At 32.6% G+C, this 25,197-nt stretch overlaps 1 long non-coding RNA gene across 1 annotated transcript; it reads right to left on the reverse strand.

Moving 5' to 3' along the window:
• On the reverse strand, nucleotides 1-23,679 carry LOC143082350 (uncharacterized). Its single transcript, XR_012980356.1, has 9 exons — nucleotides 23,605-23,679; nucleotides 22,763-23,071; nucleotides 20,960-21,316; nucleotides 19,829-19,903; nucleotides 16,650-16,718; nucleotides 8,885-8,980; nucleotides 8,055-8,108; nucleotides 4,653-4,759; nucleotides 1-3,198 (listed from the first exon to the last, which is right to left on the reverse strand). It is a non-coding gene; the product is annotated as an uncharacterized LOC143082350 (long non-coding RNA).
• Between the last annotated feature and the right edge of the window lie 1,518 nt (nucleotides 23,680-25,197).

Here is a 25,197-nt window from a genome sequence, read left to right on the forward strand (position 1 = left end):
AATAACGGCAGCTTTATTCTTTATATAAATAACATGATTTCATGAAACAAAAATAAAGATATTGAAGAACGCATCATAATTTGAATTATGGTCCTTAAAACAGGATTTAAACATACATCAACAGTAATACTAGTAACAATGCAATAAATATAACATCAAAAATAACTTTTTTCACTATAATAACATATAATAAATATATGAAACAAAAACAAATCAAAACTGCAGTACTTACAGTTCGGTTGAGCACGTACAAAAATATATGCTAAATTTATACAAATGCCATTGCATGACGAGGTAGTGGTTAATGAGATCATATTCCTTAATTTCAAAAAAGATACACAGTAGAAAAATGTTAATTTAATAGCGTTAAAATCAACAGATATTTATAATATGAACTGATCATAGTATTCAATGTTATGATATATTTTGTCTCTATACACGACAGACTTATCGCCGACACTTGAATCAAAACAAATGGGGTTTTGGGGATATTGATTGGAAACATTAAAAACATTTTCAAAATTCCAGATCTTGTCTTTGACTGAGAATTTGAAGATACGTAGAAATTTCATTCATGCTGCTCGATTAAACCAATTCGGAAGTTTTTGGTCCTTTATGCTTTTCAACTTCGTAGTTTTTTTTCCATTATTAATACTGTTTAATTCGAGCGTCACTGGTGAGTCTTTGTAGACGAAACACCCGTCTGGTGTACAAAATTTTAAACCTTATTTCTGCGATCAGCTTATTAAAAGACACACAAAACGAATTGTGTCCTGTAGTTATTATACACCTTCTCTATAGTTCAAAAAATAGTTTAGTATTAATCATTTTTCTCTGAATTTCTAACTAAAGTCGTTTTGTAATCTCTTATTTTAAATCTTTCTTTGGATTAATATTATGAGAGTCGTTGTCGGATACAAACTCAGCTTATTACCAATTGAAAGTAAGTGAGTAATGGCATGTAACATGATAAATTTCCTGTATTGGCGCATTGATATGAAATATGATTATCCGAGAAGATATCCCTCTTCAAACATAGTTGGTATTACAATATGTTACTTTTGTATTTAACGACAATTTGCTATTTGTTAACCAAACCATGACAGTGCACAAATATGCATGTCATTATATATGACATCCACTTAATTAAGTTATATGAAACTAAAAGGATAGTTATTTAAGAAAAGGATACTGATTTGGTTCTGAATCCCGTCATTCAGTAATAAGACTTTAATTTTTAGCCATACAAATTTGCAAATAGTACATATACTTACAATTATCAATGCGTGTCTAATTTAGGTTCCTTCTATCGTTCTTATGGCAGTTATTGTTTATCTAAATATTTGATGAAACTCAAAAAGAGAACATATATTAATTTGTAAGACAAAATTAGGTTTTAAAAATGGAAAACATTTTCAATATGGAAAACATTTCCAATATGGTTTGCTACTTTTGAGTATTTTTACGTTTTAAAACAAGCAGCTTATACATCTAATGTATCTGAGAAAATATGCTTATACATGGAAGTCCAATATCTTTTTCTAGTAGATACAGCTTTGTATAGTCGTTATTGAAAGTAAACGCCTTTGTATTCTCTGTTTTAACCCGTAATTCAATAATTCCGAGATCTTCGCCTCCTTTCGATAGTTTGTGCACACCATGTTTTGTGGAATCCATAAAATAAATGTTGTTCTTTTTATCAACACAGATACATTTTAAATTTGTTTGGATTTCTATATTTTTTGTGTCAAAGGGAGAAAATGTTTTTCCTTTTATATCAACACGGTGAAGTTTATCAGACCCATTTGAGCTGAAATATATTAAGTCATTGCTTTCACAAAACGATAAGCTTTTTACTGAAAAATTAATCTTTACTGTTTGCAAGTACTGTGCCGTAGTTCCCTTGTGTCTTAATATATCAATTTTGTTGATCCCGCCCAAGATTATATACAGTTCTGTGCAGGCAATACAGCATTTCGCACTGCCCTCGAAACTTATTTTTCTGCTTAAGCTTCTTTTACAAGCATCTTTGAAAAGGATAAAGTCATACTCAGTGCATATAATAACAACGATTTCTGAATATGGAATGGCTGCAACTTCCCATGGTTGAAATTCTAGATTCATAGGTGTTTGTTTGTCCCCAGTTTCATTCGTCACAATGATTCTTGGTTTTCCTCTATCGCAAAGAATTATCAATCCACTTGTTGTTATGGTAATACCACTGATCACCATGTCTGGAATATCATAAATATTAAACCATTTTAAAAGTTCTAAATCTTTCGACATAGGTATCGTAACTGGAATTTGTGATTCACGTAGGATTTTATGACGGAGTTCGATGCTCTCTGGTGTATTGTATATTGTTTCGACACGTCCTAGCGATTTGTGTAGATCGTTTCGATCTTTTTGATAACGTAAATTAACGCAGATTCTATTCTCAACATAGTTTTCTAACTGTCGTTCGCTATCTCCTAAAAGAGACTCTAAGTATTTCATTACAAGAAACAAATGCTTCTCTGATCCATTTTTCGATGTGAATTTCAATAAATAGTCTTGTTCTTTTGTTCTTTTAAGGACTATCTCTAATTGATTTTTTTTCTCCTCGATATTGAAAACAATCTTTTTCAGTCTGTTTTTTAAGTCCAAAATCAATCTCGTCCTATCATTTTCAATTGCATTCTCGATTTCTTGACTAGGGTTTATATCACTTATTGTTTTTTCATAATCGTGATGTATCTGCATCTGAATTTGTTTCTTGTGATGTTCAACACTTGTAATGTTGCAGTTGTAGCTTTGTATTAAATGTTGTAATGATTTTGATAATGCACTTATCCGTTCCTGACAATCAACTACCATATTTGAAATTTGGAATCGACGTAAATTCATAAAAAGGGGTGATACAGAATCACAATCGACATGTTTTTCAACTGCACATTTTTTACAGCAGATTGTATTATGTAAGCCACAAAACAATTCCGATTTTAATTGGGAATGGGCTCCGCATAAGAATGGAATATCATAATTGTTTGGAAGTTCGCTTATGTCAACAAAAAGGTGTGGATCACCAAAATCCATTGATGAATGATAATCAATACATGTATGACAGAAAGGCGCTACACAATCAAAACACCATACAGTTGCCTTTGAAATGATTGCCCCTCTTTTTTTACACGATGCGCAGGTTTTATCAACGACAGCCTGTAAAATATGTATGTATTAATTACAAAATATGACCATATTTTATATTCATTATAAATGTAAACAATTAATATTACTTCAAACAATTTTCTTTTGTTAGACATAGCTACAATGTTTGCAAAGGTTGAGAAAAGTTATGTCAGGGTTTTATTTCTTTCAAGATTTAAGAATAATTTACTTTTAATTAACTAGATGCGTTCATGTTTTTAGAAGTTAATATAAAAAAGGTAAAATTCCACCTCAAGCCCAAACTCCCTGAAACACAGTTAATTTGTTTGTTAGCTTTTTGGTCATGAATGTTTGTCTCTCATATTTAATTAACTATGCATTTGTATTCAGATATCGCAGATTAAATTTATTCGTTCATTGTGTAATCTTACGTTTTTTTATTGAGTTAAGTCTGCCAATTGATATTTTATCGTGTGTTTTTCTATGTTGTGATGTTATCCTATTGTTTCAGAAAAAAACGAGAAGGTTTGGATTCATTAAAACGTTTAATCACGCTGCAAATGTTTGCACCTGTCCTAAGTCAGGAATCTGATGTACAGTAGTTGTCGTTTGTTTATGTAATATATACGTGTTTCTCGTTTTGTTTATATAGAATAGACCGTTGGTTTTCCCGTTTGAATGGTTTTACACTAGTAATTTTGGGGCCCTTTATAGCTTGTTGTTCGGTGTGAGCCAATGCTCCGTGTTGAAGGCCGTTCTTTAACCTATAATGGTTTACTTTTTAAATTGTTATTTGGAGAGTTTTCTCATTGGCACTCATACCATATCTTCCTATATCTATTGTCACACAGTGTATGTGCCTGTTCCAAGTCAGTAGCCTGTAATTTAGTGGTTGTCGTTTATTTATGTATTACAATTTGTTTTTCGTTCATTTTTTACATAAATAAGCCCGTTAGTTTAGTCGTTTGAATTGTTTTACATTGTCATTTTCTGGCCATTCATAGGTAACTATTTTGTATGGGCTTTGCTCACTGTTGAAGACCGTGCGGTGACCTATATTTGTTATCTTCTGGGTCATTTTGGTCTCTTGTGGAGAGTTGTCTCATTGGTAATCATACTACATCTTCTTTTTTTACTATATTTTTCTAGTTGAATTATTATACACTAGTTATTTGTGAGCCACGTCTCCATTTTTAAGGTCATACTTTGACATATTACCGTTACACTTTGCTACTCGGATGGGGATTTGTCTCATTTGCGCTCATACCACATCTTCTTGTATTTACTTAGATGCATTTGAATATTCTCTATAGACCTCTTTTGGTAAATCTGCATGTGATTAGCTGACTCATACATCCTTTGGTTCGACAGCACCTTTTGACAGTTAATATACTAAAGTGCTTAGAACCCACCAGCATTATACAATTATAATATTAAAGGTATTCTAAACAATGCTTTCAAAAATTTGCTATGCAATAATATCATATATTCAAACATTAACTTACTAGTTCCGCTTCTGGTATCTTTCGCCCCTCTTCAATTGTTACATTTATACACTCGTCTTTAATTGAATAAAACTTTTTGTCTCGTGGTTGACTTTCGTTAGCTTTATCTACAATTGAAACATAATAGCTGATACCAATGATATATTACCATTATCCCATTGTCATGAAACAAAATGTGTTCATACTACACGGATGCCCAAATTGCACTATCATGTTTCTGTTCCGTGAAATTGGGGTCAAAACTCAATTTGGCATTAATATTAGAAAAATAATATCATAAGGAACATATGTACTAAGTTTCAAGTTAAAAGGAATTCAACTTCATCATAATCTACCTTGACAAAAACTTTAACCTGAAGCAGGACAGAGGGACGGACGAACGGACGAACGACCGCACAGACCAGAAGTCATAATACTCATATATAGGGCCTGCAAACAGATGCACAGCTAGACGGTTGTATACTAAAACGGAGATAAACGTTAATCTATGAATAAACTTCGTCAGCCTACCAGGTCAAAATACCAGTTATTTATTGGTATTACCGTTTAAAATAGGTATATATCATTCGTATCTGAAAGAAAAATCAAATCTAAACGAATGCTTACAGTTTACGGTTATTTAAAAAGCACAGTAATCACCAATTCCTAAACTTTGAGTCTTATTAGGCTGTTGCGATCTATGTCTTAGGTCGGAAAAACATAAGTGAAAACGCAGCTTTTCATTCATAACCTTATAAAATGATATGAAATTCAGTAAGGACTCAGGACATAATATGAGTTCATTTAGTTTCCTATCAATAATGTTTTTTTTTGTATTATAATATGATTACAGCAATACTTTACGATTATCAAAAATAAGCATCGCGTACAACTTATGAGTGTCATACAATATGCCAATACCTGAGTGTCCAGCAAAAGTTACTTCGCTAAAAAAAAAATGATATGCCGGATGTTTTTTTCAAACATGTAATTGTGTGAATGTTTAATTGTTGATTTCTATTCAGGTAGGGATCATTTTTACGGAAATGTTGTTAAGCGTGCCCAGAAATTTAGAAATGATCCTTTTAAACTTATCACACCTTTAAATTAACTTATTTTAAAAGGTTACAAATTCAACACACTGTAATTAGATCATTGAATATTGTTTTTATTGGTATTAATATTGATTTAATAACCAGTAAAGTAAGGGCAAACTAAATATTATCAGTATGTTATATACATAAACACATTCGTGGATCTACAATCTGTCGATAGCTGTAACTTGGCATTGCACAAGGTTATGTTTTTTTCTCTGACTGTTTATGACGTCTTTGCACTTTATCTATTGGATGTTGTATGTGTACGGATTGAAAGTCTAGTCTTGGATGCATGAGTTTTTCATTAGTTCTCAGTGGCTTTACATTAGCTGTCAGATAAGTAGTCATCATAGATACCAGGACTAAATTTTGTATATACGCAAGACGCGCATTTCGTCTACAAAATACTATTCAGTGACACTCAAATCCATAAAAGTTAAAAGGGCCAAATAAGTACTCTAAGATCTGTTCCTAGTGTCTTTGTGTTGTACACAGCCACGTCCACTTGTATTTTTGTCCATCTGATGAGTTAAGCCTTTTTCAACTGATTTTTAAAGTGCGTTCTTATGTTGTACTGTTATACCACTGTTCGAGGGTAGGGGGAGGGTTGGGATCTCGCTAAGATGTTTAACCCCGCCGCCACATTATTTGTGTACGTGCCTGCCAGGAGCCTGCAATTCAGTGTCGTTTATTTATGTGTTACATATTTGTTTTTAGTTCATTTTCCTATAAAAATAAAGGCTGTTTGTTTTCTCGTTTGAATTGTTTTACATTGTCATATCGGGGCTTTGTATAGCTGACTATGCGGTATGGGCTTTGCTTATTGTTGAAGGCCTAAAGTAGTTCATGTCTGTGTCATTTTGGTCTTTTGTGGACACTTGTGTCATTGGCAATCATAACACATCGTCTTTTTTATATTCTCTTTAGGAATAATATGGCTTCAAACGCCTTTACTTTTGTGTCAGAATAACACAGAAGACTTTAGAACTGTGTTGCCTGGAATTTAGTTTTTATATAAAAGTAATACTGTTTGGTTTTCCTTGTATTTCCTGTTTTCGTAACAAATCTTCCGAATGTGAGACCTCTAATATTGAGACCCATGTTATCGTTTATATGACTCGTTACTATATACAGGTTGTATTTCTGTAAATATAGACAATGCAATTCCCAATATGAACTCCCTTTGCGGCTAAAACTGTGCCACTTTCACTATAAAGTTTCGTGAACGAAAAGTGTATATGCACTACCAATTTATTCAAAGATCAAAAAATTGGTCTGTGCGGCATGTTTTCAACATTTATAGGCCCTGAACTTCTAAGAGTGTAAACTTATGCTAAAATTTCATTCTACCCCTACCTTCACTTTTAGAACTTCTTATTAAAATTAAGTTATGTCTCTATAAGATGAAATACAGTCAGAGATCATATCTGGGAACCAGTAAAATAACAAATTAACATAAATTGAGGAATATTATATATCTACACGAAGAAGACGTGGCTTGTGAAACAGCTGAATTTACAAAGTTCAACCTACAATCGCAAATGCATGTATCTAAAAGATAAAAAAAGACAAAAGGGGAAGCAGCTATACACTGTTTTCTGGTTGGTCACTTCGTAAAAAGAACAAACCGTTGCGTTCGACTTTTGCCGAAAAAACGAGACATAGCTTTCCTACATTCCATCGTCGTCGTCGTCCCACAAATATTCATTCTTTGGTTAACGTTTTTGAAATTTTATTAACCGTCTTAAACTATCCTGGATTTTTACCACACTTGGACAGAGGCTTGTTTATGCTCATCAGATAAGTTCCCGAAGTAATTACGTAAACAAAATCCTATTTAGATATAGGAAGATGTGGAGTGAGTGGCAATGAGACAACTCTCCATCCAAATAACAATTTAAAAAGTAAACCATTATAGGTTAAAGTACGGCCTTCAATATTTGTCCGTATCTTACTCATAAATGGAGTTACATTTGTTATTCTGCCAGTTAACTTTACATTCACTCTGTGGTTTAAGTTTTTAAAATGTTAATAACTTTTTTTACACTATCCTTGATTTCTACTCATTTAAGACAAAAGCTTGTTTATGATCATAAGACAGTATCCAGTAAATTTTGTAAATTTAAACAAAATACTGTTTTTCCGTATTTAAGTTATAAATGAACTAGTTTTTCTGCCAGTTAACATTACATTCATTCTGTGGTTAACGGTTTTAAAATTTCAACTTATATATGAAGAAGCGCGCGTTTGCCTTTTAAATTGATAATTCGGGTTTTGTGATACCAAAAGCTAGATAGATGTTTTAAAGTGTGCGTTTTATACTCACTTGGTGGTAATAAATGTATTGCTTCTTTTCTATGCTTCACTTTCTTCCGTTTCTCTATATCAATAAAAAATATCCTAAATAACAGGTATTAAAAGTGATGTTTTTGCAATTGCAATGTTTAGTAATATAAAATAATTGAGTCGACAATTCTGATATCTGAAGACTTTAAAAATATGTAGTATGTGAGTTGATACACATACGTACTGCATTGGTCAATCAACGTGTACACATTTTAGTCTTTCTAAACTCTGCTTGTGCAGTTTTTATGTAAGGAGCCTATTTTTCAAATGATGTCCATATAGTATGAACATATTAAAATAACATATTTAATTGCCAATGTTACAACTCTCCAAAAAAAGGCAACAGGACACAAACATTAACACGTATAAATCACAATACAGCCTTCAACATTGTGAAATAATCATAACGCTTAGTTAGTTACACAAAACCTTATATCTTAGGCGACACACCTACTAACAATATAAAATTGAAACTGGAAATGGAAAATGTGTCAAAGAGAATAACCCGACCAAAGAGCAGATAAGAACAGAAGGCCACCAATGGGTATGCAATGCAGCGAGAAAATCCTGCACCCATAGGCGTGCTTCCGCTGGCATTTAAACAAAAATGTGTACTGTTTCAGTGATAATAGACTTTGGACAGGCGCAAAATTGCGGCGAGGTTAAACATGTTTTTGAGATCACAACATTCCCCTATACTTCCAGCCTATGTAGAATTAACAATATCCTTATTAGTCGGAAATTAAATTCATGTTAGCACATTGGTAGTATCAGTCTAACTTTAAATATGTGAATACAAAATGCACTTACTGTATTTTCGATACACACAATACCATAACGGTATGAGTATCCCAGGCAAGACAATCGCCGTCACAGCAATCACCAATATCCATAAAAACATTCGATCTGCAAAAAAATATATGAAATTTTGCTTGCGTTTATGGTTTGCAAGAAAACATTTTCATAGTGTTACGGCCAGAAATCGCCTTTAAATTGTAGCCAACAAAAGACACAAATCAATAGTAAAATTTAACAATATTTAATATACAAAAGTTTACAAAAGTTATTACACAAATATTACTGTTAACTTAACTGTCAAAATATGAGTCCAATCTGTTATCTTTATCTGTATCCGGAAATCTTTCGGAATCCAATTTGAATATTACGTTCACTACTAATGTCACAATCCAGTATGATGTTGTTTGTAGAATAAAAGTGTCAATCCAAATGCTGTGAATACTAATGTCTATCAATGTCTATGTCCAAGATTAATTATGAGAGTTTAACTTTAGTGTCTGTATATATAGTGTTGTCAATGGAAAATTCTAGAACACTCTATAATGGAACATTGTGGAAAATCCTGGAAAGTTACAACGGAAGTTTCTGGAATAACGTAGAAGTTTAAATTACGCATCTTTTTAAGGATCATTCTAGAAAGTTCCAATCATTCTGTGATTGTTCCAGTGATTCCTAAACTGCACAATTATAAGATTATTTGGTAAACAACTATCAGGCCATACAACACAAATTAGGCCAACATAAATAAACATAATAATTACAATATCATAACACCTCCCCCCTTAAAAGAAGTTTTAGTGTAACAAAAACTTATCATGAATAATATGAACAAAAATACATAATATATACAAAGTGATTTAATAAGCTCTAGATAAAGCATCAGCTATTACATTATCTTTACCCTTAATATGTTTTACAATTACATCATATTCCTGTAACAATAAACTCCACCTAGTCAACCTCTGATTCTTGTTTCTCATTTTATGCATGAAGGTGAGAGGATTATGATCAGTATAAACAAGAATAGGATATACAGTGGGATTCAAATATACATCAAAATGTTGAAGTGCTGACAACATTGCAAAACACTCTTTTTCAATAGTTGAATAATTTTTCTGATGTTTATCTAATTTCTTAGAAAAATATGATATAGGTTTTTCAACATTATCATCTGTCTCTTGATATAAAACAGCTCCTATTCCTACATCGCTTGCATCAACAGCAAGTTTAAATTGTTTTTCAAAGTCTGGAGTAATCAGAACTGGACTATTAATTAAAAGTGATTTGCTATTTTCAAAAGCTTTTTGACAATTTTCACTCCAGATAAATTTAGAATCTTTTCGTAAAAGATGAGTCAATGGTTGAACAACAGTAGCAAAATTTGAACAGAATTTCCTGTAAAATCCAATCATGCCTAAATATCTCATAAGTTGTTTTCTATTTGTAGGAGGAGGAAATTTGGAAATAGCTTCCACTTTAGCCATAATAGGTTTCACTTGACCTTGGCCAACTGTATGCCCTAAATAATCAACAGTGGCCTGACAAAATTCACTTTTACCAAGATTAACAGTCAAATTTGAATGTGACAATCTATCAAAAGTATAATACAAATGTGTTTAATGCTGTTCCCAGCTATCACTACATACAATAAGATCATCAATATAAGCATAACAACAGTCTAAATCTTTTATAACATTATTGATCATTCTTTGAAATGTAGCTGGAGCACTTTTCATGCCAAATGGCATTACAGTATATTGAAATAAGCCATCTGGTGTAACAAAAGCTGATATTTCACGAGCTCTCTGTGTCAATGGAACTTGCCAATAACCTTTCAATAAATCAAATTTGCTCACAAATTTTGCTTGACCAATATTGTCAATACAATCGTCTATCCTTGGAATCGGATAGGAATCAGATTTTGAGACTGAATTTACTTTTCTGAAATCAGTCACGAAACGAAAAGTTTTATCTGGTTTTGGCACAAGGAGACAAGGAGAGCTCCATTCACTGTGACTCGGTTCAATAATATCATTGTCAAGCATATATTTAATTTCTTTTCTCATAACTTCAAGTTTGAGTGGATTGAGCCGATAAGGATGTTGCTTAATTGGAGAAGCATCTCCTACATCAACATCATGACAAACAGCAGTGGTTTTGTTTGGCACATCTGGAAAAAGATTTTTAAAAGAAAATACCAAAGTTTTTATTTCTTCTCTATGATCAAAAGACAGATGTGCAAGTTTTGAGTCTAAATTTGACAAAATTTCTGAATTTTTCAATCTAACTGTCTCTTCCAAAGTTTTAGAACTAAAAGGTGGTTCAATTACATCTGGTTTGTCATGATTGTTCTCAAATTTAACCATGCCTAAAGTGGCAACTGGTTTACTATCACATAGTACATTAGTACGCTCAAAATATGGTTTTAACATATTAATATGACACACTCTATTTTGTTTGCGCCGACCTGGAGTTTTTACAATATAATTCAAATCATTAATTTTACTCTCTATTGTATAAGGACCACAATATTTAGCCTGTAAAGGATGTCCAGGGACTGGCAGAAATACAAGTACCTTATCACCAGGCTCAAAAATTCTGTCCCTGGCATCTTTATCATACCATATTTTTATTTTGTTCTGTACATTTTTTAAGTTTTTCTGAGCAATTTGACAAGCAGTAAACAATTTTTCTTTAAATCTAGATACATAGTCTAAAAGATTCAAGTCAGTATGTTCAGTAAGCCACTTTTCCTTAATCAATTTTAATGGTCCCCTTACAGTATGACCAAATACCAACTCAAAGGGACTAAATCCAAGGGATTCTTGAACAGCCTCTCGAACCGCAAAAAGTAGAAAGTGAACTCCATCATCCCAGTCTCTGTCAAATTGAAGACAAAAAGTTCTAATCATGTTCTTCAATGTTTGATGAAAACGTTCTAAGGCACCTTGAGATTCTGGATGATAAGCACTTGATCTGTACTGAGCAATCCCTAACTGGTATACGACTTGCTGAAATAAACCCGACATGAAATTTGATCCCTGGTCGGACTGTATAGACTTAGGAAGTCCTACTAATGTGAAAAATTTGATCAAAGCTTTGACGATAGTAGGTGTCTTGATATTTCTGAGCGGAATAGCTTCAGGAAAGCGGGTAGATGTACACATGATCGTCAGTAAATACGCATTTCCAGTCTTGGTCTTTGGTAAAGGTCCAACGCAGTCAATTAGAACTCTGCTGAAAGGTTCGTCAAAGGCTGGAATAGGCAGAAGTGGTGCTGGTGGTATTTTCTGGTTAGGCTTACCAACAACCTGGCATATATGGCATGATTTGCAGTATTCTGCGACATCATTTCGAAGTCTGGGCCAGTAGAAATGCTGCAAGATCTTAAGGCAAGTCTTCCTTATACCTAAGTGTCCAGCCAAGGGGGTGTCATGGGCAAGACCAATAATTTCTTGCCTATAAACTTTAGGCACCACTACTTGGTATACCACTCTCCATTCCTCCTCTGGGGTAGCATCAGGAGGCCTCCACTTCCTCATTAAAATGCCGTCCTGATGGTAAAAGCATTCGGCCACTTTGTCTGCTTCCTCCTGTGGTTGAGCCCGCTGGTTGAGCTGAAGACCCTCAGGGTCTTTATGTTGTTCTTCGAGTAAATTATTTCGGTCTAATGAATGGCTGTTTACATCTGGCCATGGCATAATAACATTTTTGTTAACACTAGGTGGTTTTATAATAGCCTTTTCTGAGTTACCAGGATCTTCAATATCAGCTATAAAAGTGTCAGAAAGGTCCATGTAATCAAACTTGTCTTCTTGCAAATTCTCATTTTGTTGTTTTCTAGCCATCGCCCTAGTAACAACACAAGCTGGATACAATTCAGCATCATCTTCAGGTGATTTAACATCCACCACCGGTTCACTGGTAACAATTGGTTCAGCAACCACTTTGTTCCTAGCTAGATCATTTCCTAGCAATAAGGTAACACCCTCAACAGGGAGATTAGGACGAACACCTACAACAACTGGTCCAGTTATCAAATCTGACTTCAGATAAATACGATGGAGAGGAACATCTATACAACCTAACTCTACACCTTGTAACAAAACGGAGGCACCAACAGAAGTCTTCTCGGACAAAGGCAACACACCTTCTAACAATAAAGACTGAGAAGCTCCAGTGTCCCGTAAAATCTTAATAGGCTGAAGAGTGGTATCATCAACAATAGAAACAAACCCATCAGACATAAAGGGTTTGTATTCCTCCATGTAATCACAAAAACTGGACTTAAAAGCCTGACTCGCAGGACATTCCAATGTACTGGTAATATAAGGTGTCGTACAAGCACTGGTCTTCGGCTTATTATCTCGTTCATTCTTCTTCTGGAGTCTAAAACAATCAGCCATCAGGTGACCAATCTTCTTACAATAAGCACAAGTCAGTGACTTCTTCTCAAAAGTATCAAATTTTGGACTAGACATATTATAACTGGACTGACTCTTATTCTGTGGAACAGGCTTACTATCAGTACGCTCAGTGCTTTGATTTTTGTAATTTCCACTGGAAGTATTAACATTTTGACTCTTGAAACTTCTTTTATGTGAAAGAGTATAATTATCTGAAATTACAGCCGCATCATGTATTGACTCAACAGTTTTGTCGTCTAAATGTGTTTTTAATTCTGAATGAACACATTGTTTAAACTCTTCTAATAACATCAATTGTCTTAGTTGATCAAAATTGTTTTTTGTTTTCTTTGAAGTAAGCCATTTATCAAATAGATCTTCTTTTTCCCGAGCAAATTCCACATAGGTTTGCGAATCAAACTTTTTATAAGATCTAAATTTCTGTCTATATGCTTCTGGTACGAGCTCATAGGCTTTCAAAATTTCCTGTTTCACGGTGTCATAATCGGAACCTTTTTCTGATGGAAGTGCAGAGTATATTTCAGCGGCCTTTCCTTCAAAAACACTTTGTAGCATTGTAGTCCAATATGGCTTTGGCCATTTCAAATTATTAGCAATTTTCTCAAACTGTGGAAAATATTTATCGACTGTTTTTTCACAAAATTTTGGAACCAAACGTATATTTTTTGCTGCATCAAAATAATCTGATTTCGACTGGACTTTAGTGTTGCTTTCTTCTTTGACCATTTCAATTTTCAGTTTTTCCATCTCTAGCCTTTCTCTCATTTCAAGTTCTTTTAATTTTAATTCATCTTCTTTTATTTTCTCCCTCTCCTTCATTTCCAGTTCTTTTAATTTAAATTCATCTTCTTTTTCTTTCTTTTCCATTTCTAACCTTTCCTTCATTTCCAGTTCTGCTTGTTTTAATTTAAATTCATGTTCTAATTCAAGCTGTTTTAATTTAAAGGCATCTACATTTTCGACCTTAAGTTCAAGAGCCTCTTCACCTAAAATTTCTGCGTCAACTAATTTGTCTATAACCAAATTTTTTATAATTGGTTTTCTCATAGATACTTTAAAATTTAACTGCAGATGTTTAGCAAGCAACACTAATTCGTTTTTCTTTAAATTATCAAAACTCTCCAGGTCTGGCGTTTTCAAAAATTTACCGGCATCAAATGCCATTTTGTAGAATTTTGTTGGCTAGTTATAATAAAAATATTGAAAAAAATTTTGAATAATATATTTTCAGTATCCCGGACGAGCCCCCAATTTCTGTTACGGCCAGAAATCGCCTTTAAATTGTAGCCAACAAAAGACACAAATCAATAGTAAAATTTAACAATATTTAATATACAAAAGTTTACAAAAGTTATTACACAAATATTACTGTTAACTTAACTGTCAAAATATGAGTCCAATCTGTTATCTTTATCTGTATCCGGAAATCTTTCGGAATCCAATTTGAATATTACGTTCACTACTAATGTCACAATCCAGTATGATGTTGTTTGTAGAATAAAAGTGTCAATCCAAATGCTGTGAATACTAATGTCTATCAATGTCTATGTCCAAGTTTAATTATGAGAGTTTAACTTTAGTGTCTGTATATATAGTGTTGTCAATGGAAAATTCTAGAACACTCTATAATGGAACATTGTGGAAAATCCTGGAAAGTTACAACGGAAGTTTCTGGAATAACGTAGAAGTTTAAATTACGCATCTTTTTAAGGATCATTCTAGAAAGTTCCAATCATTCTGTGATTGTTCCAGTGATTCCTAAACTGCACAATTATAAGATTATTTGGTAAACAACTATCAGGCCATACAACACAAATTAGGCCAACATAAATAAACATAATAATTACAATATCATAACAATAGTATTATTCAACTATATTTCAATCTTTAGGGATTGTGCATAAGACTTTTTAATGCTTATTTTCAAGTGTAAATGTTTCGATTTAAACAGTTTATCAACTTTTCGTTCAGGAGTAGATCTCGGGCAGGAACATTTCCAGACACATTCTCATAGTTCATATCGTATGCCGAGGTATACGATATAATGGAAGTACAGTTAAAGCCACATTATTGTTAATTATTACTTTAATCGTCATTAACTAGTAATGATGTGAAGACTGCTAATATTATACAGTGCGCAAAATGTTTAATTATGTCAATTGGAATTTTTCACAGTTTTAAATTTATATCGGGTGAGTCGAAGCCAAACTTGATATGAATTTTATTGACACGATCAATTCCGTATTAGAACAATTGAACACTGTGAAACGAATTTATCTTGATTTTGTTATATTACATATTATTATATTCAATATTGGGACAATACTGACCAAATATATTTTAGATATCTTATCTAAAACTGTAAAAATAAAAAAAATATTAGGACCATATTTAGCATCTCCCAATTTTTTTTGATAGGTCAATGGTAAAAGGGAGATTTTTCCAATTAACGTAATACAAAACTTAACTGAAATTTATTAGGAAAACATCAGTCAATCAAATTGTGAGAAATAACTCTTAATTAGGATAATGACATATCTTTCCCCTTAAAAACACATGCATTCATTTACAGAAAACATGAATAATTTGGCACTATTTAGGCTAATTCAAGGTCAACTAAGTGTATTGCCTTGATTGTTCACCTATACATATATCTTGTTCACAAGACAACTCCTTATGATAAACATAAATAACGATATAACCTACTATAGTCAATGTATATGAAGACATATAAATGATATCATGATATAAAAGATAGCAATGTCATATAATCTATTATTTAAAAAAGGAGAGTTTATTTTAATAGATACAAACATTTAGAGAAAACTATTTGAAGCGTTTTCGAGTAATCATGCTCTGAAAACTGATAAATAAGGTCATAATACTTCAAAACTTTAAAGTAAAAATTTCAAAAAATATCAAAAGCGAACAAAGCACTACATTTTGATGGAAATTGCACAAAGCTTATTTGCAGTTATAGTCCAAAAACTGGAAATGCAAACAATAAACTCAGACGGGTAAAATATAAGACTGGCAAAAAAGGAAGCTTACATTCATAGATACATTTTTAAACCATTGACCAAAGGTTCGTGGAAATCGGTGTAAGCATTTTGAGTCATTATCATGAGTACTAGTGTTGACGAAGACCGGACGGATGGCAGACGGTTTATCATAATACATCCCGTCTTTCAAGACGAACGTATGACAATATGATCTACCCTTAAAAGAAACCGTGGGTTTTTTGTTTGCTATTCATTTTTTTAATAACAATTTGTTTAATCCGACCCATCAACTCAGGAGCTTGTCTAAATATTTTTACGTATCGCTATGTATCTGAGTTTACTAGTTACCTCCAGAAGTATCCTCACTTCCCAAGTCATCTACTCTTGAAGTTGTGGTTATGGACATGTTGTTGACATCTGAAAAACAAAATTAATGTTTTTCAAATAAATCACGACCACAACCACTAACTAGACCGGGTTAGAGCGAGCGAGCGATTTGAAAATTTTAATAAAAAAATAAATATGCAAACTTTTTAGGCGACGCCTTAAAAGTAAAGGCGAGCGATTTTTTTTTTTTTTGTAAACATAAAATAGTAGGTTTTGACTATATTAAAACTTAACTCATCACTTGTACCTTGACATTTCTTTAATTTTAGAAGTATTTTTTCCCTGTTCAACAAGAAATAATTAAATCTGGTCTATGTATGGGTGACTGACAATGAGACAATTCTCCATCCAAGTCATAATCAGTTTCAGAACAACCCCTTAATGTTATGAATATCCCTTTTATGAGGGGTCAATATAAGTTATAATATATATTTTTTGTAAAAACACTTTTAGTACAAAAGGGCTAATACTTTCCCAAAGAACTATAATATCTGTATGGTATTAAATGGTCAAAACATGTCCAAGAATTTTGTAATATTTCTGGACTTAACCACGTTGTCACATTTACTTCAACAGTTTAACTGTTTAATATTATTCAAAAAAAAGTGGACCCCTCTTTTAGAAAAGTCGTTAAAATATAATGCATTGCTCCTCTTTTTGAGTTAAAAAAATTTAAGTTTTCAAAGGTTTTGTATTGTAGTACTACCGGTATACAAATCCTTAGTATTTCTATTTTCTTTTCTACAACAGTAAACATGGTAAAATGACCCCTTCAAGGCCGTTGTCTTAGAGATAACAAACATTCATGTCTAAGTACGGCCTTTTACACAGAGCTTTGATTCAGACCAAACAGCAAGCTATAAGGGACCACAACTTAGTACTGTACACAATTCGAACAGGAAAACCAACGATCTATAGTCGCCTTCACGTAAAATTGGCACCATGTTTTAATTTTCTTAAATATCGACCGCGTTTACTCGAGATCATGTTTTTCAATTGGGGGAAGAAAAATCCAAATATGTACTACTGTCCTACCTTTTATTGCGTTTACACAGTACAATCCTGACCTGGCTTCACATGATCCAAGATAATTTTGTATGGTGGAATCCGACATTGCTATTATCGGAAGTGTTGCCGTGGAGTTCCACGTGCTCTCAATGTTCTTGTGTCTCTCGGGGCTTTTCTTCATCTTTACGTAAAACGCGCGGGAAATTGTATCATCACTGACTATGATATTACCGGAGAGTAACGAATGTTATGTAGTAAGGGATCCTCAAAGAAACCAAGATGGCGGTTTTACAATGTAAACAATCTTGAAAAATGTGAAGGTCAGGATTATACAGTGCAAACACAATAAAAGGTAGGACAGTAGTATATATTTGGATCGGATTTTTCTTCCGCTAATTGAAAAACATTATCTCGAGTAAACGCGTTCGATGTTTAAGAAAATTTTGACCAAAATCATGGTGCCAATTTTACGTAACGGCGACTATAATATATACTTCCAAACGGGAAAATATCAATGAACCACAGCAACAAACGATAACTGCCGAACGACAGGTCCCTGAATCAATCAGGACAGGTGCACACACCTGCAGCGGGTATGACCGTCAGCATACATTATAATTGCAGTTGAAGGCAAATCCTTCAGAAGTTATTTGTACTTTATTTTAACAACGAACATTTTTGATAGGCAATATAAGTCAGGGGGAAAGAAACCAATGTTTTGTTCTGTACAGGTAATTTCGCTCGGAGCACTCTCACTTGGAATAAATTGGTTTCTTGCTGAAACAAATATTCTCACAGATGTTTACAGTGTTGTGGGGTGCCTATAGGTTTAAAATCTTTATATAAAGGTTAGACTGTGATTTTAAAAACAAATGTTGAGATTTTTCTATAATATTTACCAAAAAAAAAACGGTGCCGGAAATGGACATGATTACATTTCCGGATGCGGGAAGCAGAAATATAATAAAAATAAAAAATTCTGTTTTGAAAAATATAGGTGCGGGCGGGTCCGTCGACCAAGGAATTAAATTGGTGTGGACTTATTGTTTATTCGTTATTGGAACTATTCTGCTGGAAAAAATACTCAAAGATCGTTCTTTGTGTCATTTTTTCTTTATGTTAGTTGATGTAGTGTCCCAGTTTGCTCTGAGGAGTCAATTGTTTTCGAACTTATTTTATCCGTTCATTTTATATGTTGTGCAGTTACACCACTGACTAATATTAGGCTTGGGAAGAGCACTAGATCATTTGATCCCGCTACATTTATTATGTACCTGCCTTTACTCATTGGTGTGTTTTTTTAATGGACGGTGATGATTGCTGTGTAATATTATTTTATTGTTGCATCATAAATCAATCTGTTAATATTTGTAAATATTTATAGCTGACGATACGACACAGATGTTGCTGATTGCTGAAAGCCGTATGGTGACATATCGGTTGTTTACATACATGCCATTATGTTTCTGGCAAGTAGTTGCCTCATTGGCAAACAAGTCATATTGGAACATAATTTTTCTAATAGCATCAGGGATAACAATACTACTGCACCAATGGAACCAATATATTCTCATTTGGACAATTTGTCGCTTCAGTAATCGTGAGACCAATTTCAAAATCCAAAATCCAACATATAACTTTTACATTGGGTAATTCTTGTAAAATCAATTAATGCTAAAACAAAACATCTTTTAACATCGGGAACTATTTTGTAATAAATATAATATGCATACGTACGTCCAGTTCCTATGTTAATTTGTCGACATCGTATTTATATCATCTGAACAGTTGTAACGGGTATCTTAGGTTAACTGACTAAATCAATTTGATGGTGTGATCAAATGTTTATATAAAAAATACTATTCAAGACATACTAGATTTTCCGCATCTTCAATACAATTGTTAAGTAGTAACCGTAAAGACGAAATATTTGTATATAACCGTCGAAAATGTGTTTTCCTTGGACATATAAAATTGCGAAATCTGACCGGTTAATTTTATTCTGTTGTCGATGACTCATTGGCATATACCAAAACCTACCACCTTGATTCATATAAGTATCCTTTTAAATTTATAAGATCCCTTAAATGATTTCAAAATGCTGATGATGTTAAGATTACCATAGAACGTACCTCTTTGGTTTTCGTCAATCAATGGCGGGTTGGCATGTTTTACTGTTTCTGACATGCTGCCATTGTTATAAAATTCTAAATGTATAAAATACAAAAAAGTTAGGAAGCAGAGACAATGGAATATTTCATATATGAACAGATATTTTAGTCTGCGGTAAAAGTTAATATATAGATATTATTTAATGTATATGTTTTTGATGTTCATTTATAGTACTCATCTCTTAGTTGCTTAAAAAACATCATGAAGGTTCATGAAAAGTCCTTTTTATGTACGTATTACAGTGACCGATCCTTATGAAGGTAAATATAAGAAGACTTAACTTTCTCTGTAATAATAGTTAGGGGAAAACGAAGCGTTTATTTGATTCCGATATTTATATTTGGTCTAAAAAAAAAAAGGTCTGATGTTTACGACACGGGTTTTAATTGATCTAGATAACACACAAACAGTATATATTAATATGTTTCCATGATATGAAAATTCAATTCAGCGCTCTAAGCCGTACGTCCAATTAGGAGATAATTGTATTGTATTTTAAGCTCCGACGGCATCAATTGGGGATTTGATAGTCGCAAATTACGTTTACTGGCGACGCGTTAGCGGAGACAGTAAACGGGTATTTGCGACCATCAAATCCCAAATTGATGCCGTCGGAGCTTGAAATACAATATTGTTATCTCCATTCTAATGAAACTGACAGAAAATAACGTTAAAGCATGTATTTAAAATCTGCCATATGCCGTATGCGCTTGCGCGTACATCCCATATCATCAATTGTCAATTGATGCCATGTAAGAAAGTGACGTTATCCAATCGAAATGAACGTTACAAACGTTGTTGCATTATAATAGTATTTAGATTTCGGTAACAATATTGAAGTTTTATTTTGTAAACAAATCTTAAATTTGCCACAATCGTTTTAAAAATCCAGTTTTTGGCATCTTTAGGCGTATATAATTTGAAAAAAAATTGAGATACTAAGGTCAAACGTTTCAGAAGCCACACATGCTGATTGTACACAGCCATTCAAGAAAAGAAAACAAATCAAAAGAGATACCAGAGGATGCATCAAGTTAATTAAGAAATTCATTTTAAAACTTTTTTAAGGGTTTAATTCTAAGAAAACTTACGTTTTCCATCAAAATATATTGTGGCTTTTTTCGTGAATCTTGATGATAAAGCTTGGTCGACAAATCTCATATCACAGGAAAAGTGGGTACCTCCAGATGTGTTGTGTAGCTCAAATATGTGAACAAAACTAGTACCAGAGGGATCACATGTAAATTCATCTGCATGACTAATACCGATACCGTTGATACATCGGTCTGTTTCATGGTTAAACGAAATGCTGTCTATAGATTCACCGTCTACAAGGAATTCTATATTATTCCGATAAGGCTGTCGACATGAATAGCATGTTATCTTTACTTTATTCGATGATGCAATAATTTCTCCCCTGATAAAAATATCAGTTGCAGAAGCAATGCCTGAGTAAAAGAAAACATAGAAAAAACAATTTAAAGTTAATGGCGCTCAATATGAAAACAGTGAGTACTCGCTCCCACAAGCTAAATTCATACATTACAGTTGATTTTTGATAAACAAAAATAAAAGTATGTCAATAATGTGTATGACAAATTTGTTATTTTGTCCAAAATCGGAGGTAAAAAAAAATACAGCAATTAAGATGATAACGAAAAATTAAAAAAAAATGAACTCCGAAGATAATTACCAATTTAGTGGCAGAATTCAAATAACCATGGGTTGTTTGGTTCGTCTAAACATCTCAGAGCTGATAGAACTTAATATATTGAACATTTTTACCCCATGTAAAATAATTCTGAATGCTTTAGTTTTTTTATATAAAAGCCAAAAACTGCATTTGGTCCCTGTGTTCTTATTTCAGACATGTTGGCCATGTTTGTTGAAGGACAAAAACTTCCTTTAAAAAAAAAGTTAAAAGGTACCAGGATTATAATTTAATACGCCATATGCGCGTTTCGTCTACATTATACTCATCATTAAAACCAGATACCATTATGAACATACAGTTAAAGTAAACAATTATAAGGCCAAGTAGTTTTAAGAGGAGAAAATTTCGTAATGGAAAAAAAACATAATGAGCAGTTTGATACAATTGTCTTTAAAGCACAACAACTCCTCGAAAGATCAATTTTGGTCTAATGAACGTTTTTGTAGATCTGATTTAGTAATACCTTATTGCTGTTTACAGTTTACCTATATCAATAATAATAACCAAGATAATAACCAGAAACTACAGAATGTCCTTAAAATTACAGATTTAGTAACATTAGTCCAATAATGGGATGTTCGGTTCGTCTGAATATTTAAGGGTTAACAGTTCCTGTCCCGTTGAATATTTCTACACCTTGTCAAATTTGCGCTAAATTTAGTTTTTAAGATATAAGCCAAAAACTGCATTTGACCCCTATTTTAATTTTCAGCCATGTCGACCATGTAAGCTGATGAATCAAAATTTTATATACAATTTATAAAAATTATACAACAAGAAACCTACTATTGAAGTTTGAAAGTATTTGGCCAATTAGTTTCAGAGGAGGAGATTATTTTTACGACGACGACAACGACAAAAGACGATAACGACGGACGATGACGGATGCCAAGAGACGGTATTAGGTCTCATGGGACCAGTCGGGCCCCGTTGGAGCCTATAATCATATTATAGAATGGTACGCTCATATGCAGTAATATTTATTGCAAAGGTCAAAAGGGCTGTGTGGCATATTTTCAACATGTATATGCACTAACTTCTAAGAGTTTAAACTCATCTTGTACTAAATTTTTGTACTAACACATCCTTAACTTTGGGCCTTCCACATTTTTGTTAACTTGACCACTTTGCTATCACCTATCAAATATCAACATCTATGATAACATATACAATTATTTACCCTTTGATGTAGAAACTTCTGTCCGGAACTTCTTTTCGCCATTCTCACAAGTCCATATTCCATTCACATATTTTTGTTTAATTTTCTGTATTGTCAGAATAACCTCAGACGTTTTAAGATTAGTTTTGATTATTCCATAACTATGGATAGAAAAACAATCTTGTTCAATTGACGTGCATATTCCAACGACCTTCCCGTCAGTATCACGAAAGTAGAGGGGATAAGAGATATTGCTCGCTCTGCATACGAGTTCCAAATTAAATTCTTTTATTGTCCATGTTAAGCAAGAATGGTCAGTATTTGATGTACCTGACAAAAAATAGATCATTACATATTATTCAAATGTACTTTTGAAAAAAAAAATAACAAAATGTTACCTAAATGACAGTTTAACGCATCTGACAGGAGCCTTTCACGCGGTTTCATAGCTGCTCAAATAAAAAAGAAGATCGAAGTTATGCAGTACAGTAAATCATCGACCAAAATTATTTTATACCAGATAAAAAATAGAGCACGTTATTTTTAACAATCAGAAACTAACAAACTAAACAAAGACATTTTTAAATCAAATATTTTAACCTATAAAACATTCCAGTAACTCTGTTTTTTTTAAATTAAAATTATCAATCGCATAATTGAATAAGATTTAAAAAAAAACTCAAAATACCAATTTCGTTACCATGTAACAGTAATTAAACAGCCACAATAACGTTGTTGACATGTAACTGCAATTTAATGTTTTATTCTTGTTTTGGTTTTAAACATTACATCTAATGTTCATATATTTACTATTTCTCATAACAAAGTATTTATATATACAAAAATTTTACTGTTAAACTTACCTAAACAATTAAACGATATATGTAACATAAATACAAGAAGACCAAGCATTGTGAGATATCCAAGATGAAATTCACTATAACAAAAAGGAAAATTAACTATCAGTACATATACATCCCATTCAATAGTTTTTAGTTTATTTACAATGTCTAAGTTACTTAATGATGGTTTGGTATGTTACCTCAATATTTATGATGTACAACCTTAAAACGAGACCGATTAGAAGAGTTGTTTCCTTGCATATAAAACAATAGTATGGTTCCGATTATAGTATAAACACATAAGTTCGTAGTGATAATTCGCATAAAATACGGTATCAGTGACGGGTCTAAAGGGCCTGGAATTTGGACTTAGTTTAATGTATCTGTCCTTCGCTTAAGTTGTATAAGCAATTAATGTATTCTTTCTAGAAATGATTTATAAATAGAGATGTTGAGATCACACACACATGTTTAACCCCGCCGCATTTTTGTGCTTGTCCCAAGTCAGGAGCCTCTGTCCTTTGTTAGTCTTGTATCATTTTAATCTTAGTTTCTTGTGTATTATTTGGAAATTAGTCTGGCGTTCATTATCACTGAACTAGTATATTTTTGTTTCGGGGGCAGCTGAAGGACGATTCCGGATGCGGGACTTTCTCGCAACATTGAAGACCTGGTTTTTTATTCTATTGTCGGGTTGTTGTCTCTTTGACACATTACCCATTTCCATTTTCAATTTTATTACTATTGTTTTAACCAAATCTGTCACTTCATGATTATTTCACATTTCATGATTATTTTGGTATTTGTACTAGCTGTCCGAGGAAGCCAGAAATCTCACTATAAACAATTTATTGATTAACAAATTAAATTTATAGTAGATGTAAATAAACAAAATTCACGAAAACGAAAGTAAATAATTCAAAAAAGAGAAAATTGTAAATTAAGGGAACAAATCGAACCATCATTAACAAATAAGTTTGCTATATACATGTATACATATATCTTTAACAATAAAGGTGTGTCATTAATTGTATTCTGGCAAAAAAAGTAAAACACAAACCACAATAGTTGTAACCAAATCAGTTGTAATTAAATATGTGATCATGTGCAAAGACGTACTTCCTGTGGCAATACAGGTAACAATTTAAATTTAGGTTGTTTGTAATTCAATACAGGAATTTTTAAATCGTACGATTATATCCGTCAGAACAATGTCCTGAATTTAACAAAATGTTTATGGTAAGCAATCGTTTTGTTACAGGTACTTGCCCTTTCGTAAGGTTACTGTATTATAATATTTTATAATTGTTTGCAAATTTATAGGAGCTAATTTGGGGGGTAAAATCATCACATCTATGATGATATGTTCGTTTCTGCATCAACATTATCACTTAAGTAAATTTGAGATATTACAATTCAAAGCTGTCGATCAAATATTCGACCAGGAAGAATTATCCAAATGTATTAAACATATCGTTTCTACTGCAGTTCTAGTAACAAATATATATGGGCATTTGTTTAATGTCTATCACTAATAACATTTACACTTAAATGTGCATTCATTTCTGTGTTTTTTTTAACAAAACGAAAGATATAGACTTTGGTTTTTTATTA

The sequence above is a fragment of the Mytilus galloprovincialis genome, chromosome 7, assembly GCF_965363235.1.
Source record: "Mytilus galloprovincialis chromosome 7, xbMytGall1.hap1.1, whole genome shotgun sequence".
Classification (NCBI taxonomy): Eukaryota; Metazoa; Mollusca; class Bivalvia; order Mytilida; family Mytilidae; genus Mytilus; species Mytilus galloprovincialis.